We start from the raw sequence: 25,816 nt of genomic DNA on the forward strand, positions 1-25,816 counted from the left end.
CATTCCAGACCGTTCAATTTCAAAACTGTTACAGATATGCGAGTTTGCGAGCGATTCCTGTGAACTTACAGCTCGGCATGTTAATCAGCTCAGAGGCTATTTCTGAGGCTGTTAATTCACCACAGCCAGGCACATGAATCAACTCTGACAAATGATCAAATGAGACCTTATTTTAATCTACTCTTAATTCTTTTTCAATTACTATCATCACCAGCCCACACTACCTCATTTTCAATTACCATATAATCTCAACGCTATAATCACTGGTTAGCCAACACGTCTTTGTTGTGCTGGTGAAGGACCGAAGAATAGAGAATTCAAATTAAACCCCCGTGGAAGCTATATCTAATGGTAAATCTGTCTGACTTCACTTTTCATAAAGACTCTTGGAAAACGAGCGCTGACGAAGTCATGAGAAAGCTCGTCTTCTCTCCTACTGAGAGAGAAACTGAGCTCAGCACTTCTTTTCTCAGATGATTTGCTGTAACCAACACGCAGCAGATGATTACTATGAATGGAGAGGCATTCATCAACATTGTGAAGTGCATTTTCTGAGGTTATAAATAAATAAATGGGTGTTTTCTAACTCAAATGAATTAGCGAGTACATATTACCAGCAACAACTTGAAACAATGCTGACAACAATTCTGGGTAACTTAATGTAACATATCATCTATTTCTGTTTGCCTGATAACATGCTTTGTTTGTTTGTTTGTTTCAGAATGCAGCAGGTGTTTTTTGTTCCCATCAAACCCCTAAAACAATCAATTAATTGAGCTTTAATTGAGCACACTAAGTCTTGTGATTGTAAAGCCACAGAGCTCCATGTTTGTCCAAAAACTATTAAAAACACATCAGTAAAGACAGCAAACTGTTGCACTGGGTGACTTGTTCCTTCATTACCATCAACACACACACACTGTCCTGCTGCTAGAAATACTCACTAAAGCACCAAATGTGTATGTTTGTCCCCAACAAATGCACTATTTCCTCCTGTTTGTTAAAAACTACAGTGACCAGCTGTTTAAGCCTTTTTTAAAAACAAAACTATGTACTTTTAAAAGATTTACTTCTTCAGGAGGAACCAATGGGATTGAAGCTTGAAACCACAGAGAAGCTGGAGAGGAAAGTACTGAGGAACAGAACAACAAATCCTTGGTTTTGGTCTTTTCAAGGAATTTGTTAGTCTTGTGATACCAGACAATCAGAGATCTCTGCCTACAGAAGTCGGGGGATTTCTAAATGCACGGCCGCTAACAAACCTACATCCTTTACATTTTGTCGAGGACATGCCTTACTGGAAACAATGCCCCCCCCCCTCCCTCCAGTCTCCTCCATAGTGAACTGCACGTCACCACCCGGAGTATGAAGGGTCGCCCTAAAGACTTTGGATTAGTTTTGCAATACTGTTTTTTTCTCTAAACACTCAGTTTTAACAATGAAACCTGGGAGACTGTCCTCAGACTCAATAAGCGAAGCATTTAGACACTGATCTGTGACTGTAAAAAAATATAGAAGTTCATCAGTTAAAGACTCTGAAGCTCCTCACATTCAAACATGTGGTTAGGACATTACTGAGCCTTATTTGAAAAATGAAACTATACGAGTGGGCACCCAAAAGTTGCCAGAAGCCACTGATAGCACAGGAGTAGGCTGTAGTTATCATATCTGCTGCTAGGTAGTGTACAGCTTCAGCTTGGCGACACTAAAATTGGGACTAAAACAGAAAAGATTTGCCACCGTGGAGGAAATCCAGGACATGGTGACAAAAAGATGACAATAGAAAATGTCTCCAGAAATGGAAGAAGTGCTAAGACAAGTGTATCACATGTCAACTAGAGTAGTTGAAAGATCTATAATGACAATTTTTTTAAAACAATTCTGCTAATTTTTGGGTCCTCCTTCATAAAGGTGCGACTCATCTTTAAGGATTTACATCTTCAGTGGATGGAAGAAGGTTTGGTGAAGAAAAATACAGAATATCACCAACTTTATCTTTTAATTGGGTTACTGATATGTACTGATGGATATTAAATTTCCTCCTCAAGCGTTACAACTACAGTATTTAGCACTGTGAAGAATCACCAGTTCAAACAGGTGCTTATTTCTATCTGCCCAGCAGCAGTCTCCTCTCTCTCCCATCACCGCTATACTCTTACATCCTCCTTCTCCTCTTTCTTCTCCTCTTATCCATTTTCTCCGAGTCAGCCAAACTGAGGACAGCAAAAAGTCTATTTTACTGTGTGTGTGTGTGTGTGTGTGTGTGTGTGTGTGTTGTTTATTAATGGTCTCAGTAATGAGCTCTCCTCATCTGCATACAGATGAACAGCAGCGTCCCTGCCTGATAGATTAACACATAAACAGGGTTTGTAGCGATCCGACCGGCTCAATAACACACTTCTATCTCCGTTTGTCATTCTCTCTCTGTCTCTCTCTTTCTCTGTACATTTGTCATTGGTTCTGTCTGTATCTTAAGAGAATTAATTACAGAACAAATCCCTACATGTGCTTAATGTATGCGGAGACACACCCCTGAACATTGCAGGGATAAGTGGCTTAAAAGTTCTCAGAACATAACTAATTCTGTTATAAAGTTACTTTAAAATTAACTTGCTGCAGTACTTTTGTGTTACGTCAAAATCATGACATGGCTGAAGCATTTATAGACTCTATTTGTCTCTGACTGTATTTGACTGTATGAATCTCTGTACGTCTACTTTTATTTTAAAGGGGACATATCATGCTTTTGGGGATATTATGTCATTTATACACTGTTATGATGTCAGAAGTCTGTTAAACATGGTCAAAGTTCCAAAACTGGAGGTGAACGTATATAAAAATGCTGCCTTCAATTCAAAAGCCAGGAATTCTGCCTCCTATGATGCTCCATTTGAGAAAGTTAGCTCTACTTCCCCATCGAGCTGACGTCAGATTGTTCATCACATGCCCACAAACGGTTGTCTGTTGGTAACCTTTGTTGCTAAGGTTGTTCCACAAGTTGTTTGCATTGTCCACTTGCATATTTCAGATTGGATTTTGGCTAAAGCACGACATTTTGAGTAAAGAACAAGAAAAAGAAGTGAAATCTTGCTACTTTTATTTGTTTTCGTAGCCTCAAGAGCTGGAGGAAACCTACTGAGGCTGGCCAATCAGAGCAGAGTGGGCTACTTGGGGGGAGGGGCTTAAAGAGACGGCAGCTAAAACATCCTGTTTGAGACAGACTGAGGCTCCAGTAGGCCAGTATAAGATAAACAGAGTTTTTAACTGGAAATCATACAAAGATATTTCAGTAGAGCTCCAGAATAAAAATATAGAGCTGGAAATATGCACGATACGTCTTCTTTAACTTAAAATGCACAATGAAAAAAATGAATAAAACTAAAGTAATAAGAGTGTGAGGTAACTCAAGCTCTCCTCATGAGACTCATTACAAACTCAGTGGTGGTTTTCTTCTCCTATATGAGTCAGATACTCTCAGCTGCGGAAGCCACACCGCACAGATTGACAGTGATGATGATGATGATGATGATGATGTTGATGACTGTAGCGGTGAGCATTATGAGAGGTGCAAAGCAGTAGAGTGCACCCGAGATTAATAATTAACAGCCTCTTTTCTCTATTGTCTATTTTTACCAGAGTGGAGGTGAGAGGAGAGGAGCTGCTGATGTTTAAACTTTCATCAAAGAACAAAGGAAACGGCTTGTAGAACAGCATAAACTTGAGCAGACAAAAGAAGGAGGAGGAGGAGGAGGAGGAGGAAGAGGAGGGAGAGCATGTCAGCTGTCCACGACCATGACTTCGCGATAAGCCCCCTCCCCCCCCCCGACAAATGTGATGTTTTTCTCTGAAGCCAGGAGGTCAGAAGCTGCAGGGGAACGGGAGGAGGAGCTGCAGAGGAGGAGAAGCTGAATTTTTATAGACAATCAAGAAGAAGCAGAGGGGTGAGAGGCTGAATGTGAGCTTTGGAAAATGAGGGAGCAGATGTGGTACAGCACAGAAAAACCGCCAGAGGAGAAACGAGCGGAAGGAGGAGACGAAGATGAGCAATCTCTGCTATAGTTGTTAGAGTAAGGAATAAAAAAAAGGGGGGAACAGCTGAAGTTGTGGACAGTGGAGCAGAAGAAGAAAAGGAGAGATTGGACAGCAGAGGAAGGCAGAGAGAGAAAATAAAAGTGTCAGGAGGACTAAAATTAAGTAGATAAATGTGATGTGGATGAATTTGGGGTGTAATGGTACTCAAAATTCATGGTTTGGTATGATTTCGGTACAGCAGGGAAAAAAAATAAAGACAGAAAATAATATTTTGGAGGTTTACTTTGAAACCAAACCACTACTTTTACTTTCATACTTTTTAACTACATTTTCTCTCTCAGAACTGGAAATCAAATGTTTTTATCATTATACTCAACACTCAACGGTGACCGTCACAGAGAGGGGAGGGGTCGGGGAGACGCCGTATTATTTCACTACAGAGAAAACAGATCATATTTTAATAATAGCGTTGTGCTCGGTCAGTGTTATAGGTCTCTCGTTTGTCATTCTGACGGCAGCAACACTACAGGTTAACCAGGCTACCTTTGCTAAGCTGGCTAGCATACATCCTAGCATACCTCCATGAGCATGCTACGGCTAAGTAGTGCGCTGCTAAAATGTTCCAGGTGGAATTCATGCTCTAGAATTATTGTTCCGCATGTCGGAGCAGAGTCAGACTGGCCATCGGGAGAAATCCTGTTGGGCCAGTCGCTATGCGGGCCGCTTGACCGCTATGTGGGCCGCTTGACCGCTATGTGGGCCGTTTGACCCCTATGTGAGCTGCTTGACCGCTATGTGGGCCGCTTGACCACTATATGGGCCGCTTGACCGCTATGTGGGCCGCTTGACCGCTATGTGGGCTGCTTGACCACTATATGGGCCGCTTCACCACTATGTGAGCTGCTTGACCGCTATGTGGGCCGCTTGACCACTATATGGGCCGCTTCACCACTATGTGAGCTGCTTGACCGCCATATGGGCCACTTGACCGCTATGTGAGCCGCTTGACCGCTATGTGAGCCGCTTGACCGCTATATGGGCCACTTGACCACTATATGGGCCACTTGACCGCTATGTGGGCCGCTTGACCACTATGTGGGCCGCTTGAGCAGCCCGTTATACAAGCGTCTGACCCTGCATCGGGCTAAGTGGATTATTAAACTATTTTAACAGTAATAGTTGTTGTTTGGGTCACGGAGCATATTCTCCATATGACTGCACGCACCGAACCGTAACGTCCATACCATGATGGTTCAGGACAAATTGTAAATCCTTCAGTCTGAAGTTTCCTACCCCACAGTCTTCCCTCGTCTCTGCACAGCAGGATGGTTTGCCGAAAATCAATACCGCATCACAGGGGAATATATTCTGAAAAATACTCCCAGGAAACACAGCAGCAATGTCTGTATGTGTGTTCAGTTGTCATCCAATTGCTTCAGTGACTGTTGTTTTGCACATTTGGACACATTCGCATCTGTTTGATCTGTTCTCTGTGTCAGTGGTTGCCGCCCTTTCCCCCCACAAGTACCACCACCTCATTAACACCATCCTTCATGTCACACCATTAATTATATAAAAAATTATATTATTTTTTCATACAAGACATAGAGATCTTTTTTAATCTTTTTTTTTTTGTTTTTGTCTGTCATCATCTTGGAGTGGCAGAAGCTTAACATCCATCACTTAGTTATTTTGACTTTTTTGCTCACTTGCTAACTACTTTTGACAAACTTTCAATGGCAGCAAGAGATGTTCAAGTGTTACAACTGGAGATGTCCCAGGTTCATTTTAAGGATCTATATCAGGTCTGATCCTGGCGTGTTTCAACTGACTGGTATCTGCTAAAATAATCCTGATTAAATGCAGATCCTTTCATTACAGTGTCGTGTCCACCTCAGCCTGCTGGTGTTGCAGCGCTGCTCTCTTTCCTCTCTTTCTTATTAAAACAGAGCAATGTACAAAACATTCAGATAGCAGCTTCTTGTTTTTCTGTTGCTTTCATCTGGCAGCAGATCATATCAGCTGTGTCGGGATCATGGCTGGAGAAACTTGGATCGGGACATCCCTAATTAGTCAGATTACTGGGTATTGTAGTTTCACTGGTCATTGTGACAGTAAATACAGTATATTTAAGATCAGCTTCAATTTGCTTTCCTAGTTACTTTCCTCCTAAACACAACTATGTGGATGTATGTTTCTATAAAATCATAAACACTGTTTTTTGTTGTTGTTTTTTCTTTCAAATTAGCCGAGCTAGTCCACAATCTTTCCACACGACAGCTGCAGAAGTATACATTATGTTCCCCTGGTTGGTCGTTGCATTACATTATCTACAAAGAGCAGAGTGCGTTACACTGTTAGTGTTTGCCACAACTGGTGTGTGTACATTATGTGAAAGCAGAAAGCAGAGCATTACAAGTCTGCACATTACTCTGAGTGTGTGTGTGTATAGAAAGCAGTGCATATGCATTTGTACGAGTCTGTGACTACTGAGTGTGTACAGATGTGTACTGATTGCTGTTTTTTGTTTGTGTGTGTGTGTGTGTCTGTGTGTGTTAGTGTTTCCAGAGCAGAGCAGCCGGATCTGGTCTTATGGCGTTGCTAAGCTAATCAGGTTAGCCACCGGACAGACGGAAAGAACCATCTCTTTCTCTCTGCGCTCATCTCCTCTCTTCCATTCGCACCCTTCCTCTCCATCTCCTCCTTCCTTCCCTCCTGCTCTCTTCCATCACCTCCTCTCCGATCACTTCCTTCCTTCCTCCGATCTTGACTTATTCCCCTTTCTGTTCTTTCCTGCTCTCCCTCCCGTCACCCTCTCTGTGACGCCATCGGCAGATCACCGCAGAAAATTCTCAATTCAATTCAATTCAATTCAATTCTGTCCAATTTTTGGGCAACAAATATGACATTTCAGTCCTGTACAGGATCCCTGCACTGAGGCGTTATGTCAAGGTTTCAGCCTCCAACTTATGTGAGATTTCTCCTTCTGTAAAATGTAATTATCTCTCCATGTTGATTCACCCACGCTGCCAACTCCTGCATCCCCACAGACAGAGCCACCGGAGGGCTGTGAAGCCTCTCTGCCAACAAAAATTAAAACCCTGAGGTGATGTTTTACTACAGAAGCACAGAAACACTGTTATAACTAATCATCCAACTGCCATTATTGAGTATTTACACAAAATACTGTTCACTAGCAGGCAAAGACATAAAAAAAAGATTATCTGTTTATATATCTTACAAAAAGTGCCAGTTGTTCCTTTGCAATGATCAACAAAGTGTAACGTAGAGCAGAAATGATTAGCAACTGTTTTGATGATCAATCAATTAATAATTTATTTCGAGCAGAAAGACTGTTGTTGTGGCAATTGTGGCGTTTTTCTCTATTTTCTGACATTTTATAACCTGAATGATTCATTAATTCATTGAGAAAATAACTTAATCAATAACGAAGGCATGCTCATACTGAGAATACTGTAATGTGGAGTAAATTACATTTTATTGACTGAATATTTTACACATTTGAAATGACAAACTGGGCTGAAATACTCAATTTCATTTCTATATTTTTATTATTGTCAACAAATTTCATGTTTGGATCCAAACCAACAATGAACTGATCTATGTACAAGTATTGTGTGTGTGTATCCAAAGCCTGATTTATCTTATTCCTCCGTTGTCGTCCAAAAAGTATTAAAATCACCTAAAATGAGCCACATTGCTGCACTGGGTGACATGTTCCTTCATTATGAAGAGTTTGGTCATGTTAGTTAATTTAGAAACGGCTCCAAAGACGAATAACAGCGATCATGTTTTCTCCACTTCCACAGTAGTTCTGTGTAAGGCAGATGCCACTGAGCATGTGCGGAAACACGGTCCCGTTTACAGAGCTTCACTAGCTTGTTGCGCTACGTATCACGACCTCTTTACTTTGTGTAGAAGTTCTGGTGCGGCTGTAGCTCAGGAGGTAGAGCGGTTTGATCCACGACTCCTCCTGTCTGCATGTAAAAGTGTTCTTGGGTGAGATACTGAACATCCTGTGTGGTAGCCTGCCGCCACCAGTGTGTGAGTGAGCAGCAGAAACACGGTAAAAGGCTTTATAAATGCAGCCATTTATCTTTAAGAAACTTACAATGTAGCATTTAAAAGTATAAATGCATGCTACCAAATAATGAAACACAATAAACTTCAATAAAACAAAACGAATTAAACTGTGACCCCGATCAGAACTGCAAAGCCTTCATGTTGCTTTGAATCTTGTCAGATCTAAACACTGAGTGTTAGTTTTTTAAACTGCAGAGCAGATTTGTTGGACTTTGTTTTTCCTTCTGACTGAAATAAAGATTCCTTCATGCACATATGTTTCAGTCAGTCTACAAACTCTCAACCTGATCACACTTTGTTCCCAGCAGAGAGGTGTAAAATGAATTTCATTAAGAAAATCAATTAAGGTGGACTCTCTCTTTTTTCCCCCCTCACGTGAAGGGGGGGGGGGGGGGGGGGGGGGGGGTTGTGGTGCGTCGTACTCTGCCCAGCCTTTGTTCTCTTTGTTTTACAGCCAGTGCTGGTGCAGAGCTGGACCCTGAAGCCTTCCTAGCTGTCAAATTGGCATCCTTCCACCTACCTTCCTCCCCCCACCCATCACTTTCCCACACCACCCCACCTCCTCATTTATCTCTTTTTTATTTCTGCCTCCCTTCCCCCTTTTCCTCCCCCCCTCTCCATCCCGTCACCCTGCCAACTCCATCTCCGTCTCCTGCTGCCCTCTCCTCACTCCACCATCGGCCTGCCACCTCCTCCCTCCCCCCTCCTCCTCCTCCTCCTCCTCCTCTTCCACTCTCAACTCCTCCCCCCACGGCCGCCTTTCTTCCAACTCCACCCTCCCGGCTCTCCTTCTGCAGCACTCTTAGATGTTTTAATCTACATTATCAGAAGTACGAGCCGCTGCCTCTCTCTGCCTCGCTTCACGTCATGTTTGTCGGTTTCCATGGAAACTGCTGGATGTCCATTATAATGAAGACAATTGACAATATGTCTATCAAAAGCACTTCTTATCTGCTCTGTGAGGTAGCAGTGGTCGGACCATAGGGACCAAATTGGCAGCAAAGTTGTGTGTGTGTTGTCCTTTTTATGTCCATCTGTCAGGTGAGACAAGAGACTGATGTGTCTCATACAACGTGTGAATGAATTATAGTATATTAACAGCATTAAAATATTGATAATATGACAAAATATTGATAGCAGTTCAATCAAAGAGTCATTTTTTCCATCTTGGATTGTTTAAATTTGGAGTTTTAGTGCCCTTAAGAGGTGAAAGTATTCAGTATTTCACAAGAAAAAAGCAAACTCAAAAACTACAAACAGAAAAATGAACATAAGTTTGTGTAACAGACGTTTTTTTGTCCCTTTAATCATCTTGTGACTCCCAGATTTGCAGTTATGAACCGCTGTTATACTTATATCATGATAAATATAACAAATAAAACATATCAAGATGAAAAAAGACGCTTAGAGAATAAAAATAAAAAACATCCATAGCCGTAGTGACTTAAATAATCATAAATCTAGTTAGTGCGTCTCTTTCTAGTCCACTGACCGATTTTATTTCTGGTTTCAAACAGACTCTTTAACAGCCGAGAGAGAACAGACAGTCAGCGCTTGTTTCCACGGTGTCCCTCGATAGTAAACCGATTTCATACACATCCAGAGCAGCACAGCTGTGATGCTGCTGTGACGGCGGCGGTTGGACATCATCCAGGGTCACAGGGAGACCGACTCTTCACGTCAATATATCGCAACATACGTATATCCCAAAAAAACATATATGACATATGTAGTGATGAGAATTTTATCCACATCGTCCACTAATAGACAACCATTCACACTCCTAACAGTCTTTGGACGGGGGCCGCAACTAATGATTGATCTTATTATTGATTAATCTGCCGATTAACTTTTAGATTATTATAGATTTATAGATTGAATTATGTCTGGTGTGTTGTGTATTTAGAGTACCAGATGTAAGCAATATGTTTTCACAGTTTCCGCCCCCGATGAAGATCATGTGAGGTTTTTTAAACCGACATGTCCGACTAAATAAAGGCTTTTAAATATAACTTCTCTCCTCTCTGACACTTGATTAATCGATTATCATAACAGCAGAAGACTAATTTTCAGTTGATTCACTTGTCGATCAATCAGCTACTGGTTTCAGCTCTACTTTGGGCTGTGGGAGGCTTTAGCTCGCTGGTGCTTTTCTATCCAGCAAACCTGTCTATTAAAAAAAAACAACAGCTTTCCAGTGAGTCATTCGCACGTCGAACATCAGCCGTCACGTTTCAAATCAGTTTTTTTTCGCCGTGACGACAGGGCTCGGGTCGAGGTGGGTGAGAGTGTCGCCGTTTAGCCGTAATTATCACGAGTTAGAACGGTTACCTCCTGCTGCGACGCCGTGATGGGAAAATGCATATGAGCTACACCGCCACCACAGACGCTATAATGGCTCATGTGGGCTGTACAGAGCTGCTGCTGCTGCTGCTGGGGGAAAAGGTTGGGAAATGCACACACATACATATACATACATCCAGCGACATGTTTAAACACACCCTCACACATCACATCTGAGCTGCATTGGGAGCAAAAAAAAATAAAAAAATTTTTAAGGGCACTAACTGCCAGTCAAGTCCACATGACAGCCGCTCAGTATTCAGACCCGGCAACAACATCTTATTTCTGATTGCATCCATCTCTCACAGAGATCGATGAGGGGCTGGAGGGAAGAGGAGAGAATCATCTCTGAACTGAGAAAGAGGTGAAGATATTGATAAGAGGCGAACTGGCTGGGGAGAAGCACGCACACACACACACAGATATACAGACACACACACACACAGATATACAGACACACACACAGACACACACATGCTGCAAGGATTAACAGGGCCCCGGCCAAGGAGCTCCACTGCAGAATATTGATTGCTGAGAAAACCAGCCATGAGGAGGAGGTGTGTGTGTCTGCAAAAAAGGGTGGTGGTGGGTGGTGGTTGGTGGTTGGTGGGTGGGTGGGTGGGTGGAGGGTGGAGGGGGGGGGGTATCACCACTGAAACACACACATGCACTAATAATACTTGATGCAGCGTCGTCGGTAGCGTACAGACAAAGACGACGAACTGGCGATAAGGACAGAATGGTCAAGAGATATGAAAAAAGAAAGCTGTAAAGACTGACTGTCTGTCTGTCTGTCTGTGTGTCTGTGTGTCTGTCTGTCTGTCTGTCTGTCTGTCTGTCTGTCTGTCTGTCTGTCTGTCTGTCTGTCTGTCTGTCTGTCAAGGATATAATAAGCCTCGTACAATATGCAGCGCAGAGGAGACGGAACATAATCAATAAGCTGCAACTGACCTTCATTGAACAGAAGCACAAAGAGGGACAGCAGGATAACCAAGACAGTGCTGCTCCACTTCCTGTTTGACCACCTGACGGGTTTAAACTTCATCTTTGTCTCTGTGTGTGGTTAAAGCTGGTGGCTTGTTTTCACCCGCCAGTATAGATTTAAAGCAGCAAAAAGAGACATACAGAAATAATATCATGTGTTTTGTTTTTCTCTCAGCCTGCTGCTGACTGTGTGTTATCCTGTACATGCAGGCAGGCAGACAGGAAGTCTCTCATGGAGCTCGATATCTTCATCTCACCAAACAAAAAGGTCGTCTCTCTCTGAATTTCAGAGGCGTTTTTTCATTGTCGAGCCTCAGGGTTCTATTTGACTCCTAAAACGGTGATCCATAAAAATCTGAGTCTTCCTTCGATTTTTGACAGCATCTCCGGTGTTAAGCGCTCGCTACTGACTGCATTACCCACGGGCCACTTACTAAACGTTTGTGTGTGTGTGTGTGTGTGTGTGTGTGTGTTTGCGTATGTGCGTGTGGCCGGCTCTTTTTCACTGAGTGGAAATGGTGAAAAGCTAAAACTCTAAAATTTGCTCAAACAAAATATGTTCAGGGAGGTGCGTTTGGTTTATGCACCTTTTATTACTTTACTTCAGATAATCTCACCGGGTCAGAATGATGCTGTTTGAATTGTGACAGCAATTAAAACTAAGATAATGTTCAAGAGACCTGCAATTACAAAGTAATCTGAACTAACATATCACTAAAACACAAGGGCTTATGGGTATCAGGATATAGATGTTGACTCATGCTAACCAAAGAGAAACAGTCTAAACTAACTAATGCTCAGGTTACACAATTTCTTTGTGTGTTCTGTATGAACACCACAGAAGAAGAGAACAGACCAGTCGATCATCAGATAAAAGATATGATGATCAAATTTACTGTCGAATGACCTCATGCACATTTTCTCGCCTGTCTCTTAATTTCCGGTTGCTATTGCTGCGTCCTCATTGGTTCACACAGCCTGCTGCTATACACATCTTAAACTTAGAAACACATGTCCGCATATTTGAGGTGGTCATGTGATCTGACACGACCACATCTACCACAGATATCGGATTAAAAATATCTTCGGCCCCCGAGTTACGTTCAGCTTTAAATAGTTTGTTTTTACTGGAGCTGTTTGAGCTCTGATGCTGATGTACAATGATGCAGATTATTTCGTTGTTACTATTATTTACATTCAACACAAACAATCACTTTTTTTTATTGGTCTGTTATCTGATTTATCAACGTAAAACACATCTTTTCACCCAACTATTAGGGATGTGTAGAGAGCCCAGTATTTGTATTTGTATCTGTATTTGTTGAGGCAGCAAAATTATTTGTATTTGTATTCGAATAAAAGTAGAAAGAGGCTTAAAAATCCTGTTTTTTTTAGAAAATTGAAATGTTACAATAAGTTTTCATGAAGCTTGTGTCAGTAGCTCAGCTTTATCTCTGAGGAACACTCCCAACTCCAGGAGTGATGTCCAAATTAGGAAATGTGCGTCATGTAGCAGGTGGATGTGACTCCTGATAGACGTCACAGCGGAGCAGAGGAGAGACGTAACCGACCTGCATGCTGGTATTTGACGTTATGGTTTATTTTTCTTCCTGAAAACAAATCATTTTTGAAATATTTGTATGAAACAAATATTCGTAAAAAAAACCCCAAACCCACTATTTGTGCTTTGCCGAATAACGTATTTGTATTCGGACACACCCCTACCAACTATGCAATATAACATGTTTTGTTGATGACATAAGTTGGAATAATCAGCTTGTTATACAATAAAAAGCTCATGTCATGGAAAACTGGGCTGTGTGTTACAGTAACTAATGTAATGAATCTGTGGAGGATGAAGAAATATCATATTAGCATGTTTTGAAAGGCAAAACTAACACAACCTCTGTTATGATATCATATTGTTCATAACACGTAATAAAACATTATTAATTTAACAAATATCAGTTTCTGACCAGTCACTGTGTCTATTTTAACAGTAACATGAGCAGCTGATCCGGTTAGTGCCGCTATGAAAATAGAGCTCCGTGTTTCTCAGACCGCTGTAGAAGAAAAGTCTCTCATGTTCTTTTCAGCTCCGTCAGTCTTTCCCACCGTTCGTTATTTTATAAAACACATCAAATATTTGTTTAAATGTAGGTGCAAGGTGACCACGAGCAGCAGATGTCAATGTACACAACGTCTGCTGCGGTAAACATGAAGGTATAAGGTCATTAAAAAAGCTACAGTATGTAACGAGGTTGACCTGTAGTTAAGTTCATGTAGGATTAAACAAAGGAAAAGTCCATGAATTATGATAATACAAGACTTTTAGACCCCTAAGCAGCTCCTGGAGAACGAGGTGTGGGGCTAAAAAAATATATATATATATAACTTTAGTGCAATAAATAATAAATTCCTCATTTTAAATTAAATCTAAACTCTAAACCCACAGAGCATAATAATATCTGTCCGAACTACGAGGAAATACAGCAGGAATATAACCACAGACAGTCAGGCACCGCAGCAGTTACACACACACACACACACACACACACACACACACACACACACACACACACACACACACACAGAATACGTTAAACCTATCATGTGTGTGTGGTCCAGGTATTCCTTGTGGGGTCTCGCCTCTCCAAAAGCAAGACCCCTTAACGTAAATCATTCGTTTTTAGGGTGAAGACTTGGTTTAAAGACTCGGTGATGGAAACAGGACTGTGTGTGTGTGTGTGTGTGTGTGTGTGTGTGTGTGTGTGTGGTCATTTCAGAGCATCCAGGAACAAAATGACCAGGAGGAGGAAAGCATATCCATAAATGTCATGGCCCATGTGTCTAATCTTGAAACTGAGACAGAAGAGAGGAAGCGGAGAAGAGAAAGAGAGAGTGAGAGTGTGTGTGTGTGTGTGTGTGTGTGCGTGTGTGTGTGTGTGTGTGTGTGTGTGTGCGTGTTTGAGAGAATAGAGATGCAGTGGTATAGAGATGGAGCGAGCGAGGCAGAGATAGATGCAGAGAGAGAGAGAGAGAGGGGAGGATCTCTATTCTATTCATCACCACACTGACCTTGTCTTGATATAAGATAAGCCTTGAGTGTGTGTGTGTGTGTGTGTGTGTGTGTGTGTGTGTGTGTGTGTGTGTGTGTGTGTGTGTGTGTGTGTGTGTGTGTGGCTGTGACTGAAGGTATCCTAATGCACACACAGACAGTATATATGTACTGTGTGTGTGTGTGTGTGTGTGTGTGTGTGTGTGTGTGTGTGTGTGTGTGTCTGTGACTGAAGGTATCCTAATGCACACACAGACAGTATATATGTACAGTGTGTGTGTGTGAGAGGGATAACACACCTACTGTGATCAATATGAATCACGTGTGTTGAAGCTTGAAGCTGATTGGATGTCGCCGTTAGACGTGACTCCGACACGCCGTCGTTACTTTCTTTAACGAGTTTTTGACACAACGACGGGGCGACGCTGGAATTCCTGATTTTGATCTTCGGACTAAAAATTCTTCACAAAAAACAACGTACATAAATTTTGTTCATCAGTCGATTCAGTTTAAGGAAATCAAATAATCGATCTGTGATATTGATTAATGTTCATGTGCTGAAAGATTATTGATTGTATCGGCAGAGCTTTTATGTTATTTATGTATCCTGGTCTTCATTTACTGCTTAACTGTATTTATATAATTACACTTATTTCATTGTATTTTAACGCTGTGTTTGCCAATATTTTATTTATTTCAAGTACGTACTGTATGTGACTTTGAGCTGCGTTGTATGTATGAAAGCTGCTGTATAAATAAAGTTTATTAATATTATTTTTATGTAGAGCTGCAACTATTAATCTATTAATTGATTAGTAGATTGACAGTCATTTTTTTCTGGTTCCAGCTTCTCATATACGACAGTTAATTGAATATGTGAAGGTTTTAAACTGTTAATCAGATTAAACAAGCTAATTGAAGAAACTGTGAACGCAGTTTTGTCACCATTTTTCAACATTTCATAGACTAAACGATTAATTGACGACTCGAGAAAAAAGTCGGCAGATTAACTGATAATGAAAACGATCGTTATTTGCAGCCTTATTATGATTATTATGTAATGTAATGTGTATCTATGCTCCTTTCTGATCATATATTTAACAATCTGTTTTAAACAATATCCTGAATGTTACTCAACAAAGAAACAGGAGAAGATAAACTAGCAAAACTACAGATTTATGTTATAGAAACCAGCATTTTGGCATCAGCAGATCACTCTAAATACTACAAAACCCATCAGCCTGAAACAGTGGCAGCAAGTTTAGAACATTGTTGCAAAAATTAACCCCGAATCTGAGAATAAAATGATTTAAACTGATATAATTTTCAGCTCTGTGATTGGACGTTGTCCTTAACTTCTACCCTGAAGTTCTCGTTGTACACAGACTTATACATTCACCTTTTTTAATCTTTTTGACTGATGATTCAACCGAGAGATTTTGATGCTGATCCAACTGTGAGTCACATAACTCTGTCAATGGGAGACATGAATGGGAACCAGCAGAGCCTGAAATAACTTATCTCACTTTTGAAACTGTATTGATAAGTAAAATTTTGTGTGCCACTTATTTCCTGCACTCTTTGCAAATAAAATGTAAACGGCACAGACGAGGACATGATCGTCATTTTAAAACAATCTGTGTACGATTTTATCCACGGAGACGCGTATGATCATCAGTAAAACAGTCACAGACTCGAGGACACGGAGTTAGAAATACATCTCTCTCTCCGTCCTTCCTCTTTCTGCTTATTAGTGTGAAACCAAATATCCACTTGAAGGAACCAAAAATCTAATTTTACAGGTCAAAGGGTGCATCAGGACGCCGGAGTTTGCTGAGGAGGAGGCTCTTTTCAGCTTTATTCAACCGTGTACAATCTTCTATTGATCATGTTTGCTGCCAAAAAAATATATATAAAACCATCCGTCTACTGTATCTGACGGCTCCTCTGAAGCATCTCAGGTTTATACACCTCGACACGCCGAAGGTTTAACAGCAAAAGTCAATAAATATTACAGATACACAAAAAAACCTGCAAGAGAAAACAGATGAAAGAAGGTACGAAACATGATGAAACTATCGTGTAAAGTGTTGGAAGTGTGGTGCTGATATTTTCTGCAGGATTACAGAGACTTCTGGGTATTTTGGCTTTAATGTTAACGCTGCATCACAGCATCCGCGTGCAAACTCGATGTTAGAATATCAATATATATCCGAGACCTCCTTTATTCATCTCATAGCTCGTGGCTGTACTGTGCATGTCTGAGTGAGAGAGAGAAAGCGTGTTAGCATGCATGACTGTGGATGTACGAGTGTGTGTAGCTGCAGGCTACGCAGGGCAGGTCATTTCTCCACAGAGCTCATTTGGTCAACTCTTGGCTGTACTGGATTTTTAAGATCTCCTCCATATTCCAGTATGTGTTAAGGATTAGATGTGTCACTCACTGTGACTGCAGGTCTGTTTGTTTCAGAGCACTAACAACTAGATGGAGGAGTTACTGTTGGTTGCGGAGTGATTGTTAAATGTACAGTGTTAATTAAAACACACTTCTTATCAAAAGATGCTGCTGATCATTTGCAGAAAGCAGACTTTTGCTGTTTGGTGAGAAAAAGCACAACAGATATGATTCGAGAGCTTGTGATTACTGTAACGTTTGAAGCCAAATGTTATTTTTTTATTCTCAAAACCACTATTTTGCTTATGAGAACGTGCCAACAGAAGATAAAGCCGACATATTGCTGGAACAACTATTCAAAAATGTTGTGAAAATAAGTGTTTTTAATAGTCTGAATTCTCCACCGCCAGCAAGTCTTCTAACAGATGGAGTACTGCTGCTAAAGCTCCAGTTAATTTGTTTTACAGATGATTGACTGATTAGTCAGTGGACTGAAAATTAGCATTTTTAACAATCATTAAATCATTGAAGTAAATTTATCAAGCATAGCTTTTCCATGTGAGGATTTACTGCTGGAAACAAGCATTACCTCGAGCTCTGGGAACATCTACTGACAATGTTTCACTGTTTTCTGACATCATATAGACTAAAAAAAAATGAATCCCTAAAGAGGAATTTGAGGAATAATGTTGGGATTTAGCTGCTGTCTGTTAGCTAGACTCTAGAGTCTGACTCTCTGGCTGCCTGACTGACTGTTGATCCATCTGGCGGACAGGCTGATTCTGACACATGCTCAAGTGTGAAATCTCACTAGAAAAACCGTTCTACCAACAGTGAGTGACAGCTACATTTATATTTATTCATTTGGCAGACACTTTTTTCTTCTTCAATGCGATGAATGAGGAAGAATTATATACAATCCAAGCCACAAGGAGAAGCTTCAACACTCAAAACGTTCCATGTTCCACCCGACACAATGACACAAGGTTGCATGAAGTAACACATATATGTATAGTAAATGAGACAGATAGAGAAGGATGGAGCACAAATTAGGTGAGTAAGTACTCTTGAAAGAAGTAGATTTTCAAGTGATTGTTGAAGACAGCGAGGAACTCTGCTGCTGAATCGAATCGAGTTCAGTTACTTAAGGTAGCACACAGGAAGAGAGTTCAGATTGAGATTTCCTGCCTGGCAGCGACAGCGAGACTAGTCGTCGTTTATTTGTAGATCGTAGGGAACAAGAAGGTGCTTAACCACGGCATCACCAACCCTTTCAATGTTCTGGAAAATTCCTTATACAGCTTTTATACTTGATTTTAACTCATGAAGTCCCTGAGTGACATCTACTGAACATCCTGGTGCAGTCATGTGACAATGTGTGACTCTGTGTACCCATGACATCACTTCCAAAATGGCGGTGTGCCTGGTCAGCAACTAGCTAATTTTAAAAAGCTTGTTTTTTGTTACTAAAAGGTCGGTTTCAACCCATTTAACAATTCTGATGCTTTAATAAGACGTCCTGTATTACATGTAACCTGTTCTGACCACATTTCCTGAGCAAATTGATATAAAACATATATGTTACATTACAGATCTTTGACACTGAAGGTAGAATTTTAAAAAAAAAAAATCAGAAATGTGTTCCTTGTGGTCCATTTGGTCTGTTTCATATTCCCCATAATTTTCCTTTAAGGAGAAATGGGTTCTTGTGGGTTAAAGCTGAACGAGGGAGTTCAGGTAGGTGGCCACTCTATAATAAAAAGTGGAGTGAAAATGAGCTGTTGTCCTCCCGGGTCAATTTTGACATCAAAAAAATTGAAATGGTTTTAAAACAGAATCCTGACTAAATGTTTACATATACCAGTCTGCCATAATCCATCAACATATTTTCCTGTGATCTCAACTATAGTCAAAATAATTCAGCACATAATGACACCTGTTTGTCCTCCCGGGTCAAAATTGACCCGAGTACAACAGGAGGGTCCAGACTGGTGGAGCAGGCGGCACGTTGACATAAAAATGGCTGGTTAAGGGCGTGTCTGCATCCTTTTATGGCTAATTGTGGGAGAGGAAATGAAGCACAATAACTAAGATTCATAAAACAGAACCATGTGTACGCACAGTTATATAAATCTGACAAAAAGAACGAGTGTGCATATTTCTGGCTTTGTGCGTACACACTGTTTTAGTCATGAATCTACACAGTTTTATGGATCTGGCGCCTGATCTTTCTGATGTTCTATAATAGTGTGAAGCTACAAGGCCTGAGTGACAGATGCAACCCGCTCAGTGAAAGTCAGCGGATCGTCTATCATGACGCCCAGATTTCTTGCAGACTTTGCCCGAGAGAGAGAGAGAGAGCGAGGCGGAGTTGCGCTGAACAGAAGGAGCGTCTGGGATCATCTGGAGTTCAGTCTTAGAGAGATTGAGTTGTAGGCGCTGCTCCATCATCCATTTTGAGATATCGCTGACGCCTGCTGAGACAGTGCTGGAGTTCATACAGTCTGAGAACACGCAGACGCACACGCACGACACTACAAAACTGATTTGAGGTTGGAGAAGAAGCACAATCAATTATATTTACTGCAGGAAGTTGGGAGGAGGCAGCATGACCAAAATCAGTTGTTTGGTTAAATACTGTGTGTGTGTGTGTGTGTGTGTGTGTGTGTGTGTGTGAGAGAGAGAGAGAGAGAAAAGAGGTCAGGCTTCTCATGACCTTTGTCACCCATCTGTTAAATCCAACAGCAACCTGGTCACGTGTGTGTGTGTGTGTGTGTGTGTGTGTGTGTGTGTGTGTGTGTCTGCCTGCATCATCAACATATTCTGTATTATCACCATGGAAACTGAACTTTCACAGACCAGACCACAGACTATAGGATAATCCATACCGTACAGAGGTCAAGGTCATATCAGTGTGTTACTTAGGCTATTACTGTAGAAAGATACAGCTGGAAACTGTTGGTTACTATGAGCCAACTGAAAATCCAAATGCAACCATTTTCAAAATAACAACAACAGGGAAATGACATGGAAATAAACATATAGATTGCACGGATGGCGTTTCCTCTATTTGTTCACAGATAACAGTATTTTTTTTATCAACAGGGGTCCGGATTCTTTTCTCCTGTACGTTCTACCTGGTGGTGTCTGTCGGTATAATTTCAGATATCAGGGCTCATTTTCCTCTTCGACTGCTCGGGCTTGTTCGGTATGAAAAAGAACATCACAGAGGGAGATAATCCAACATGGTAAACAAGACGTCTTTCACTTTATTAGCTGACGTTATTTCAGTTAGTGATGATGAATGTTTTCACATCAGCGCCGTATTATAACATACTACGCTTGCTGTCAATCACCTTAGTCAGTTAGTCAGTTAGTCAGTCACCTTACAAACAAACCTATGTTTGTAGCTTTGTTTGTGGTGGGGTTTTTTTTTCATTTAAAGGAATAGTTTGACATTTTGGGAAACACGCTTATTCACTTTGTTTGAAGAGTCTGATATCTGTCCGCTAAATATACAGCTAAAGCAAAAAGCTGGTTAGCTTAGCTTAGGGGGAAACAGCTAGCATGGCCCTGTCCATATGTAACAAACGCCATCTTTAAAACTCTCTAATTTAACACATTATTATAACAATTATTATAACAATAACAACAAACAAGGAGCAGATACAGGAGCGGTATCATTCTTTTAACTCTCAGCAATAAAGCAAAATGTCAAACTATTATTTTAAAGCTAAAATTGAAACTGTGTAGTTTTATAAATTTAGTAAAAGGAAGAAAAAAAACCTAATCCTCCACAGAGAAATGCTTTAAATGACCTCTGAATCAAATGACTCCCTATAATATAAAAGGATTTCTACTGCTGCTGATACCACAAATATGAAACTAACACCCAACCTTGCAGACCTGTGCAGATTTTGTCACTTTTAACACATGGTTTTATTTATCTGAACCAATAAAAAAAAGACATGTACTCTTCTTCAAGCCGTGATTATCTTTTGGAACTACAAACCTTACAACCATCACGACTAAGAAAACACCAATGAGTTAATTCCAACACTGTGTGCCTAAAAATACTAAGCAGTCTGAGCTAATCATTGACTTGCAAAGTGGGACAAGGGAGTGGGTACTGTTGTAAAGTGTTAAATCAACACTGAGACTCTTAATAAAACAAGGGTTTCTACACCATGTTTCTTCATAAAAATGTGGGTGTGGAGCACAGAAAAGTGCTAAATAAATAACGTATAGGGCTGCGTAGTGGCAGAGAGTGGGTCAGCTGCCTGCTAACCATTACATCGTTGTTGGGTCAGTTCAACTGGTCAAGCAGCAAATAAGTCAGTCAGTCAGTCAGCCAACCAGCCAGCCAGCCAGCCAGCCAGAGAATAAACCGGCCAGTCAGTCGGTCGGGCAGCCAGCAGGGGCATGGATCCCGGAGATTAGTGGAGTGTCCAACACTCTGAGCCCCACTTAATCCAGTCAGTCACAAATCTGCCCGAAGCATGACGATTAACCCCTTTCCCCTGCAGGAAGCAATCCTAGGGAAACACAGCATGGATTAGTGCAGGCAAAGGTCACTGCTGGACCAGGCTAGTTTCACCCTGTAAAACACGTATGCACCTCTGCTGAGACGCGGCCAGTTACCACGACCTGAAACGCTACCTCACACCGACAACTCAACTTGTATGCAAATGTACAGAGAAAATGAGAACTGACACAAAATTATACTGACAGCAATCAATGTTTCCAAACCAGATTTAAAAGAAGAGAGAAATTAAAGTGACGCTCATCAGGTTAAGTTGCCAAATGTCTGCTGTAAAGAAGAAGTGTGGACAGGCAACTTTTTGCTAACACGTTAGCCGTAATAACTTTAGAGGGTGATAATATGTCAGGGATGTGTGGTTGTCAGCTTGTCAACTGAAATCACATTTAATCATCCTTCTTTGCAGTCAGAAATAATATCAACATGTTTTTTTTTTAATGTATTGTTAATAGTTTTGTATTATTAGAATGAAGAAAAAAGGTCTTTGGGGAAATATCAGAAATGCTCCTTTTTGTCACAACCGGCTGGAGGCAGTGTATTGGTGTTTGTGTTTGATTGACAGCAGCTGGCAGGTCACCGGTGTTACATCGTATGAACAGACACAGAGTAAACAAACTGCTGTAGCTACAAGTCATTGACAGACAGTGTCACTAACAGGGATTTTGAAGAGCAACGACCAAACCAGCATCTAACTGGACTTGCCATTTAATGTGCTGCAGCTGAACAATCAATGTAGCCTGCTAACTGACGTTAGTGGTGCACTTTTCCTCAGTGAATGTTTGTTTGGTGGCTCGTTCAACAAGCTAAGATGCAGGACAAAATGTGTGTTCATGTTTGTAAGTTAGACAAGAAAGAGACTTTAGCAGGAAATCTAATGTGGGTTGTTGTTCAGAGTCTGTAGTGCTTGTGTTGTGTAGCAGGATGCAATCAGGCTCAGTGTGACCGTCTGCTCTGCCGATAATAAAACGACACGTTATCGCTTGCATGTATGGAATATGGAGTATATGTATAGAGTATATTTGCTGTATGGAAATAAGGACTCGGTGTTTCATCAAAATGATGATAAACTAGGGGAAATAATTTAAAACATACGTTTCTCCCTTTTGGTTTCTGATTTTTTCTCAAAGGAGAACACAGGACGAGTGATTTACAGAGCAGATAAACATTTTGTAGTAGACAAAAAAGGCAGTTAAATTTCAGTTAGACTTTAAAATTCATCTGCCAGTTGTCAAATATTGATGACTGCAACTTTTGTTGATTTCCACCAAAAAAAAACATAGAAAAACTATATATTTCTCATTCAACTATCAAAGTAAAAAGCCTTCTTCTTCAGCTCAGTTAATTTGACCTTTTTTAAATGTTTTCATCTTATTGTTCAGTGTGAATACAAACTCAGTTGAAGAGCAAACGTTCAGCCAGAGGTGAACTGATAATAAGCAATTTATCGCCTCACTTCAACTCACCTTAAAAGGTTGTGATTGTATCATCACTTCATTAAGTATCTCAGCAAGTGGTTCAGCTTTATTGCTTTCATCACATATCTTTTGCCAGGAAATATCCAAATAAATATTTGACCCGCCTCTCACTGTTGCTGGAACATTTACCACTAATTTCCCCTGTGTATCATTTATTTTCCAGGCAACAAACTGCTCTGACTTGCAGATTGGCAACGATCAGCAGTCACCAGATTGAGTTGTCCGTCTCTACTACAACCAGCCTCCCTCATGACCAGAGCCAACTATCAGTTTGTGCTAGTGGAAGGCAGAGATGAGAGAAGAGACTTGCCTGGAGGAAGAGGAAGAGAGCTGGAGGGGGGTTGAGGGCTTCAGGGAGCAGGAGAAGAGCAGTAGAGGAGCCGAGTTCAGCTCCAGCTGTATTATATCGCTGATCTCTGCAGGGACTCTCTGGTTCCACTGGTTGAGCACTGAGCACACAGCAGCATGGCCGCCAGGCAGCACTAGTCTGCTGCAGACAGCCGAGGTAATTACATCGAAAAACTTCCTGTGTAACCCACTATAGGATAACATACACAAGGCTTTATGATTGACACTTTTATCCAGAGGACCTTATAGAGCTGCAAACCTCAGTACAAGCTGTCTGAACGCTTCAAGTTTTAAAGCATTTCTCTATCTGGTGAAATACTTTTAAACAACATATTCAAATCTTAAGCATTGCACCACAAATTATTTCATTTTCATTCTATTTCTTGACGCATCATCCACCTTCTCTATTTACTCATTCTTAAAGTACCGTCGGCTATAAAGTCTCTACAGTCAAGCTTATTCTTCTTTTGGTCCTTCTTTCAAAATGTACCTCGACAGTTCATAGTTTAGTATAAACTTTATACAGAATCAAACTCCTGTATCAGTATGTATCATCCGGTTCAAAACCACAGTGTCATCAAAAGACCCTTTAAAGCACCAAAACAAGTTTATATTCAGAAAAAACACTGTTCACTGTGAAACACTAACACTCACACAAAAAAGTACTACTTTTTTTTTTTGTGTGTGTTTTTCTCACATAGAGCTGCTGAATGGTTTTATCTTCTGAGAGCCGCTGTGAACGCTGAAAAGACTTTAACCCTGTGAACACTTAACAAACTCCACATCTTTCAACCTCACCACCCACGTCTGCCTGAAGGTTTAAGTTTTGTTGAGTTTCTTTTTAACAAATAATATGAAACCTAGAGAAGAAAAAAAAAAAAAGGAATACAAACTGTGCAGGTGAAAAGAAACCACAGGCAGCTTTGAAACCATGTTTGACTTAAGGGAATAAAGAAAATTATGAACAGTTGAGCAACGTAAATAGATCACGTCCTTTGATCCTTTACGTTTTATTCATAATACATCACTCTTTGTACGAATAGTGCAGGTGACATGAATGCGCCGGGCTCATGGAGTCACAGAAATATCATGACGTGCATGACGAGCTACCTGACTGCGCCTCACGCCTTAAACCGCCATGTGAACCATCAGATCCTGACGTTGGATCTCTTTGTTGTTCTGCTGTATCAGAAAGGTCACCGCCCGCTACACCAATGTGTTTACATTCACAAATGTTTAGCTCGACCTCTCCTTGTTTTATGGTTGCACTATAAAGGCCAGAGAACTACACGCTGCCTTGGGCAATGCTAATCAAACACTGAGTTTGCACACAATGGGCTGAGCACCAGTGAACCGCCCGTCAGGCAGAGGCTGACGGGTACTGAGAGGCTTTCACAGCAGAAAGCTCCGAAATTGTGACTCCCAAGCACTAAACATAAGACGCAGGCTGCTTAACGGACCCGTAACCACCATGACGAATCAAACATAGGCCAATAATAACCAATAATTCCAGGAGAGCTTCAAGAAAATCATTCGCATAACGGTCATCGGATATACAGCCACATCCTATAACGAGCTGTTTCTCTCTGGCTTATCTGACAACATAAAAGTGCCTCATATAAAAGATTTGGACTAACTTTTGTCAAGCACCAAAAACAACCATTCGCCTCTCAGTGGAAGTCATGCGCCTGCAGATGAACAGACACACTGCATGTTACACCGTGTGGTTGCTAAGGGAACGTAAAGCTGGATCTTGTGGATCCCTACAAAAACAACAGCTGAAGTATAAGAGCTCATTTTGTTTACAGGAGGAAACAACGAACCCTGACACAGTTTGTGTCCTGATTGTGACTCTTTAGACTGATCTGCACGCCTCAAATGTCGTCTCACTTCAGATTTCAGACTAGACATGAGTTTAACTTGAATCACTGCCGTCAGCTCCACTGCAGGATCCTCGCATGGTCGACTTTACTTCTCCAGAGCCGACGGTAGAGACAACAGAAACTACTCTGCTTCTGCCTGTGTGCTGCTTACAGTACCTGAATAATTACCACCTGAAGGGAGCTGAGATGAAGTCGGTCATTACGCTGGTGACTCATCAGCAGGGGATTTAACATGGAAAGATGACTATGAAGTAAAAAATATCAACATTTGTCTTTATTGGCTTCTAACAGACCAGCTTTAGCTTCTATTTTGGTAACATATCTTAATATTGACCCCTCTGAACGGTAGCTGTTATGTCGGTACAAACCAACGGGGATCCGAATGAATAAACAACACTAAACAACAGGCTGTAATGTTAATATTCCCTGTGTGATTTAATTAGAGGACATCTACAGTGTATGGAAAGCTTGATTCAATGTTAGAAAAAAGGGGAAAAGTGTATTTTCTAACAATATGAAGCCAAAATCAACACTTTTCTGTCTGAAACAAGATAAGAATTAGTGGAAGTGGATGTATATATATATATATATATATATATATATATATATATATATATATATTCAGAGTCATGACTGTGTCCCTGCACTGTCTGA

The 25,816-nt window shown here is 40.9% G+C and overlaps 1 protein-coding gene across 9 annotated transcripts in view; it reads right to left on the reverse strand.

Moving 5' to 3' along the window:
* Nucleotides 1-25,816, reverse strand: part of LOC122982487 (nucleolar protein 4-like) — a 189,760-nt gene that overhangs the window by 80,899 nt on the left and 83,045 nt on the right. The window lies entirely within an intron of this gene.

The sequence above is a fragment of the Thunnus albacares genome, chromosome 5, assembly GCF_914725855.1.
Source record: "Thunnus albacares chromosome 5, fThuAlb1.1, whole genome shotgun sequence".
Classification (NCBI taxonomy): domain Eukaryota; kingdom Metazoa; phylum Chordata; class Actinopteri; order Scombriformes; family Scombridae; genus Thunnus; species Thunnus albacares.